Below are 7377 nucleotides of genomic sequence, written 5' to 3' on the forward strand. Positions count from 1 at the left end.
TGATAATTGTAGGACAGTATGACTTCTCTTACTGCCCAATAAAGGACCAGGTCTGGGGGTCAAGCAGGGCTTCATGGTAAGGCAGGGCTGACTGTGAACCTTGGGAAAGGTGGAAAAAGGGATGGATTTGGGAATGGACATTTGTGGCCAGGCAAACATGGTCACATTATGGCATCCTGAAACCATGATAGGGACCAGTGGACCACAGGAGTAGCCCACACCCCCTTGTAAAAAGAAGCAAGTAAGAGAAGCTGCAATATAAGTTCAGTTTTCTCATGGAGGATCATGTAGTCCTTGACATGTCTGCATGGCAAGCCAGCCACGTAGTTCTGAACACTGGAGAAACAGAGACAGCCCTGGTGTTGAGGATTAGAGACCACATTTCCTTCGAAGAGCATCTGTCTCCTTGCCATCTGGCTCCTCCCGATACCCATGGACTCATTTCAGCTTCTCTTTGCTTTGAATTGCTTCTTCACCCTTGACCTGTGCAGCAAATTAAATTATGCACCTAACACCTTAATTGCCTGATAGCACTGTACCTAATAAACAATTCCGGAAGGACACGAGTGTTACTAGCTAAAGCTTGGAAATCAGGCATCAGTTTCCAAAGTAATTTTCTGTCCACAGGATCAAGCCCTAATTACTGTGCATCATGACTTGCTACCAGAGTGAAAAGATGTTAAAAACAGTTTCATTAAATGCAGTGCAGCTCTGGATTATAAAGATAATTAAGTTTGCAAAAGTAATGATCCATATGACGCTGAGCGAATAAAAGATAAGAATTCATAGTAAATATACAAACTCCTTAGGATTAGAACTATTTTTTTTTCCAGTATAAAGTCACGTCTTTTAGCTGCTGGGCTGTAAAATATTTGGCTAATTCCCTTGGAAAAAAATTGGGTTAAAGAATTCATCAGAGACTTCTCCACATGTAACCTGCAAGCACCATAAACCAGCAAGCTGCAGGGAGAGGTTATGGCCCGCTATGGTAACTCACTGTGCCCGAGTCCTGCTGTCCTGGGGAGCACAGCAGGGTCCAGCTGGCAGCACAGCCCTCAGTGAAGGATCAGGCCAGTGAGTTTTGTTCTCAGGCTCACTCCTACAATGAAATAAAGCCCCCGAGTTTTGCAGGGCTCTGGGCAGCTCATTTCCTTGACCTACTAGCCTGAACACAGGGTATAACTGCTTTATCTTAAAATATGTCTGATCCTTCAAATTTTTTTTTTTTTTTTTCCAGATATTCGGTCTTCTCATTACAGTTTTTCAGGGCAATAGGGAAAAGCAACCCTTTGCTGCAATCAGTGTTCCATGGTATTCCCATGAATGGGCTGCTTCCAACACATGTTTTTGTACAGGCCAAGCAGGCTAGAGCAGGGCAGGGCTGTGATGTGCAGAGTATCTGCTTTTCCTCACGTTGACTCCAGGCCCATGGAGATCATGGGGCTCACATGGGCAAGACAACAAAAAGTGAAAGAATTCAAGTTCCCAAAGCCATGCTGGCTACAATAATTTGCACACAGGTGTAAAACTTCAACGAAATACATTTTGTGTCTGCACAAAGTGATGATTTCCAATTCTTACTGCTGTGGAAATCTGAAACTTAATCTGGGTTGTGCTCCTGCTGTTTTCACACCTGGGAGGAGATCCTGGGAAGTTTCCACCTGGTAATTACAGCTTCACAAAGCCCTCTTACCTGAGGATGAAATTAAAATAACCTCAGATGGCAAGTGGCAAGAGATGACTGGGCATGGAGGTGTCAGTGGCTCAGATGCAGATCCTGACCCTGGAAAGCTCCAGGAATGGCTCAGTGTTGTCCGCAGCAGCCATGAGGACAGCCACCAGCACCAGCATGGGCACAGGCAGGTGAAGGGGATGCAGATGGACCTGGAGAAGAGGCAGAAGCTGCAGGGAGAGAGCCCAGTATTTGGCTTCATCTCTGTCTGGACAAATGAAAAGGCCTTTCTGCACAGGGGGAGAACATAACAAATGGTTTATTTAGTTTAATTAGTTTATTTAGTTTAATTTAATTTTTAATTTAAAAAGAGTTTATTCAGCTTAATCAGTTTCATTTAAAATGCTAGACTGAATCTGAAGATTTTTAAGTAGTCTTTTATTTTAACTGTTATTTCTCTGTTAAAGTACGGTGAGATGCAGCTCTGTCTAAATTAACAGATTGATGCACGTATACATGTATAAGCATCTCAGAATCAGACAATACATATTTATGAATGGAAGAAAGAGTACATTGATTCAGAGTGTAAGTATGTTGTTGAAAATCTCTGTGTGGAAGTGATGCAGCACATTCATCAGCATCTACATGGTGAGAATAGACCAATAATGTTTCCTTGCAGTTACGTTGAGCATATGCCATCTGAAAAGCAGGAGTGTTGATGTGTTATTCTACCAGCCATATGAAGTGAAAAAGCCAGCAAAACTTGGGCTCGTTTTTAGCATTTCATTTTTGGAAGAGTTTTCCATTGCTGAAAGAGAAACAGAAGCGGGAGGTTTGTGAATGTTCAGAGTGATAAGCAGCTTGAATGGCACACAGATGGAGAAGATGCAGTGGGTAAAATCCTCTCCCCTTTGAAGTCAATGGGAGGTTTGGCTCCAAACATGAGGGAGCCAGCCTTCACCGGCACTGTTTTGTCTCTCCCTGGGAAGTAGCAAGAGTTTGCAAGTCACACTGTTGGCTAAACAGCCACAGTGTTGTGGAAGAAAAAGGAAAAGAAGGAACTATTTTTTTATTTTATTTTTTATTTTTTATTTTTTTCCCATTGCAAACAAGAACCAGAACATGCACTTATCTGCTGTATCTCTCCTCTTCCCTGGAAACAAACGTGGGATCCCAGGTCAAAAATTTTCTTGATCTGTTTGGAGACAGACATCCTTAACCCCACAAACCAAAGGCATCCCAAAAAGCAAGTGCTTTGAAATGGTATTCCCTCCAGGAAAAGCAAAGCCGTCTTGCATGCACACTTTCATGGCTGCATGCAGAAGTCCATCTGGGGTGTGGTGTGCCACCACTCCAACTTTCTTCTCTGGTACTTCTCACTGCAATATTTTCTGGAAATTGTCTTTATTAGAAGAAGCTCTTTGAGCAACTTTCAGTAAGTTAGAGCAGTTCAGCTGAGAATGGGTTGAAGTGCCAGCTCTTTTCTGATGCAGAGAGAGGGGCTGTAGTACAATGAGGAAGAATAATTAAGAAAAATGTGAGAGCAAAGGATTTCAGTAGCTGAGTGTGTGCCAGCCATGGATAAATGGTTTGCTGACCAAGGAATAATACCTTTGGAGAAAAAAAAAAAAAAAAAGTCTTCACAAAAGTACAATGGAATAATCAGAACATCCTTTTACTGTGCATCCAGTCCTTGAAAAAAAAGGAAGTCTTGCTAGATATAGAAAGAACTTCTGGCACTTCATGTACACATAATTCACAAAGAAAATATTTAAAAGTATAAGTATGAAAAGGCAATGAATATCTGCTAAAACTACCTCTGTCTCTGAGAGATAAGAGGGCAGGAGAAAAGAGAAAGAACAGTAATTTCTTTTAAATTCTCCTTTTAATCCATTTACAGCACAGCACTGACAAAAAAAAACATACAATTACGAGGCAGACACACCGGCAGCATTGCACACTACCCTGAACAGAAGTGCCTCGCTTTTCCTTTCCTTTACCACTCCTTTCTATGCACCCCTTGCCCCACAATGATTTCTCTAATATAGTTGTAAATTCTTCAGCTCAGGTGCTTTTATTTTTTTATTTATTTTTTTCCAGTGGCATGGTAATAGGGACCTCTCCTCACTAAAGTCAAATTCATAACCCGAATTAATAATGAACACAGCAGTATTCTGGTGGTTAAAATGTGCCTGTGAAATCCTGGGTGGGTTTTTGCTTTGGTGCTTCTGCTGCTCTCCTCTCTGGTGCTGAAGTCCGCAGTGCTGGGGAGATCTGTGAGACAGGGGGTCTCTAAAATATTTATGAGGGGGGATAAATATTGTTGTTGGTTTTTTGTCTGGTAAAGCTCAGTGAGTTCAAGGTACTTATCTCAAAAGTTATGAGGAGTGCCTAGGGAGGGGGATAGGTTTTTGCTTTATTGTCTGTATAAATCAAAATAAATAACTGAGAAGAAATAATTATGAGGCCAGTAAATCGCTGCCAATAACAGTAATGGACACTAAATATTTAGAAACCTCTAGACCTATGAATACATCTCAAGAGCAATTTCCAAGGATTTTTTCCCTGTAGTGCTGAACTTTGTTTCCAACACCACCCAACCCCATACATTTGGTATGCTGTGCTGAGTAGTGACTTATGGATTTTGCAAAGGATAAAAGAGAGTAAGCCCATTTTATTAAAGAAAGAAAGGAAGAAAGGAAGAAAGGAAGAAAGGAAGAAAGGAAGAAAGGAAGAAAGGAAGAAAGGAAGAAAGGAAGAAAGGAAGAAAGGAAGAAAGGAAGAAAGAATGTAATGGCAGAACCTACACAAAGCCACGTCACAGGGGAGCAGCTATCTGCACCTGCTTTCACTGAGGGTAGAGAACAGCTCAGAAGGAGGATGCCCGATCCCTTCCTGAATGGCCACCTTGCTTGCGCCCATTCCCAGTCATGTCAAGGAGAAAGGAGCCTTCAGGAAGCTGACAGAGACTGAGAAATGTGTTCACAGGATCTCTGCTCTTCCCCAAATACATTTTCTCTGCTACCTCTGTATCAAGCATTTTATTAAGGCCAGCTGAAGTGTGCATCTGCGATTCTCCATGGAGAGGGATGAAATAGATGTGCCTGGCTTTTGTTTCCTTTACGGTTTTCTTGAAGGAAAAATGAACTTCCAAGTCCAATCTTCACTTTTGCAATCAAACTTCTGGTAGCAAAATTTGTGTTGTTCCTTGAAACTCCATAAACACTAGGGTGAGCAGAAGGTGCTGCTCTGTGAGTTTAAAACCTCCAGAAAGTTTATGGCGACTTTATGCCCTAAATCCAGATTGTGTCTAATTATTCTCCTCCATCACATAAAGTGCTGTAACCCCGTGCTTCCAGCCACCACCTCCAGAAGACACAAAATGCAGCACTTGTTCCCCGGGCAGGCTGCTGCAGATGCACATTAGGTAGCTTCCCTCTCACTTTAGTTAAATTAAAGCAATATTTTAAACATCCTGGGGATGGGTTTCGCTCGCCTTTCTCATGGCGAGGCCTGAAGGGGAAGCAGGAGATGCTCCCATCTCCTTGGCAACTGAGCCAGGTGTGCTCGGTGCCACCAGCGTGTCCCCGCAGCTGTCTCCAAGCAACAAAGCCACCGTGATGCCAGTGAGGATGGGGATGAGGACGAGACGAGCTCCTAGCCCCGGCATCGAGCAGGAGGCAAGACTGAGCAAACACGAGGTTGTCACAGAAATGGAAATCGATCAAGCAACGCAGGCATCCCCATTCGGCCTGCCAGGTGCTGGGTATGTGAAGAATAATCTATTTTAATGCAGGCAGCACTCGGGGGGCAGATGTAGATGCGCTTTGCTGAGGATTTGCCTTAGCATGCCAACATGGGGCTGCTACGTGTGCTGTCCCAGAGCTGGCTCAGCGGGGAAAATGGAGCAATGGCAGAGCAAAAAATATTTACAGTAATATCTCAGTGTTACACTAGTTGCCACAATTTGCCAAAAAATTCGTTTGCTGTTTCAAAACTAATTCCTCTTGGGTGTAAAGAGGCTCATGTATACAATGGTCATTGTGTCGGCAAACACCGAGTTTCTAAATAACAACTGTAAAACTACTGAGGCTTGCCAAATGTGTGACAGATAGCACAGTTCTCCTAAAACAAACAAACACACAAACAAACAAACAAATAAATAAAATATTGTTTTAGTTAAGGTGAAATTTACTTTGGAAACCAAGATTTCAGAGGAAAATGCTGCTGTTTATGAATCAGTCTGAGCCAATGTGTTTTAGGTGCAGAACTAACACCTGCAGGTTACAAAAACTAAGCAAGCACTCCCTCAAGTCAACATTTCACACCTGTCCCTATATTGCTCTTACTAGAAATCCATAAAACCCTCTAAAATACCAATATTAATCCACTGCTGAAAACACAGTTGTGTTTGCAGCCCAGAAACATTGGTCAGGAGACAGGAAGGACACATGGAAGATGGCTAGGCTGACCTCACTTTGCAGAGGGCTCAGGCTCTGAAAGTGCAGGGACTATGTGGGTGCATCGAAGCTCCTGGAGGCAGGCTGCTGGTGTCAGCCTTGCGCTGCTCCTCCTGGCAGCATCACAGAATCACAGAGCTGTTTGAGTTGGAAGGGCCCTTAAAGCTCATTTAATTCCAGCCCCCTGCCATGGGCAGGGACACCTCCCACCACACCAGGTTGCTCAAAGCCCCATCCAGCCTGGCCTTGAACACCTGTAGGGATGGGGCATCCACAGCTTCTTATTTTTGTTCTGATTTTAAAAGTTATCTTTTGTACAGCTTGCCTAGGAGAGCTATCACTTAAAACTTTTTATGACAAGCTGCTGAAATTATCATCAGTGGCAGCTGTTCCTTAATTTAAAAAGAACATAAAATTGTTGATATGTATCAACAGTTGTTCCCCACTGAAGTGATAAATGCTTGCAGTGGTAAAAGCCTGGATTTATGCTAAATACGGAATAACAAATAAATAAGAATTTGTTACTTGACTCCAGCTATACACTCCTGTTGACGCTGCTGTTGTAGCTCAGGTCTCGCAGTGATTTTAAACATAAAAACAAACAACAAAAAATACAGTTTAAGAGCTAACAGTACCAAAACCAGGCATTTCCCTGTTTTAACCAAGCATAATCAAATTCAGATTTTAGCATCAAACAGCCTTCAGAGGCTCAGGAAATGCTAGCTGGCCCTATTGCAGCAAAATAGCTAAGAATGTGTCTAATTTCTTTTGAGAGCTACAAAAGATCTTCAACCACGTGAAGAGTATCACCAAATCCATGAGACTAATTGCATGCCTAATGCTAACAAAGGCTCAATTATCTTCTTTAAGTGGAGATCCAAATTCAAATTCGCTTTTACGGCCTGCACCTGTCTGCTGCCATTTTCAGTGAGTCATGATGCCTCCCGGCATGAAGTGGCACAAGGTGCTTAAACAGAGAAGCTGATCCTCCGTGGGACACCAGGAAATGCTGCCTTTCTGCCTCTCCTATGAACAGCCCAGAGCTTGGTGTCCTTCTGGAGTCACAGGGTGGCTGAGGCTGGAAGAGAGCTCCGGAGGCCATTGGTGGCAGAGCCCTGGAACAGGCTGCCCAGGGAGGTTGTGGAGTCTCCTTCTCTGGAGATATTCAAGGCCCGTCTGGATGCCTACCTGGGCAGCCTGCTCCGAGGAACCTGCTTTGGCAGGGGGGTTGGACCCGATGATCTC

Source organism: Oxyura jamaicensis, chromosome Z (assembly GCF_011077185.1).
Source record: "Oxyura jamaicensis isolate SHBP4307 breed ruddy duck chromosome Z, BPBGC_Ojam_1.0, whole genome shotgun sequence".
NCBI lineage: Eukaryota > Metazoa > Chordata > Aves > Anseriformes > Anatidae > Oxyura > Oxyura jamaicensis.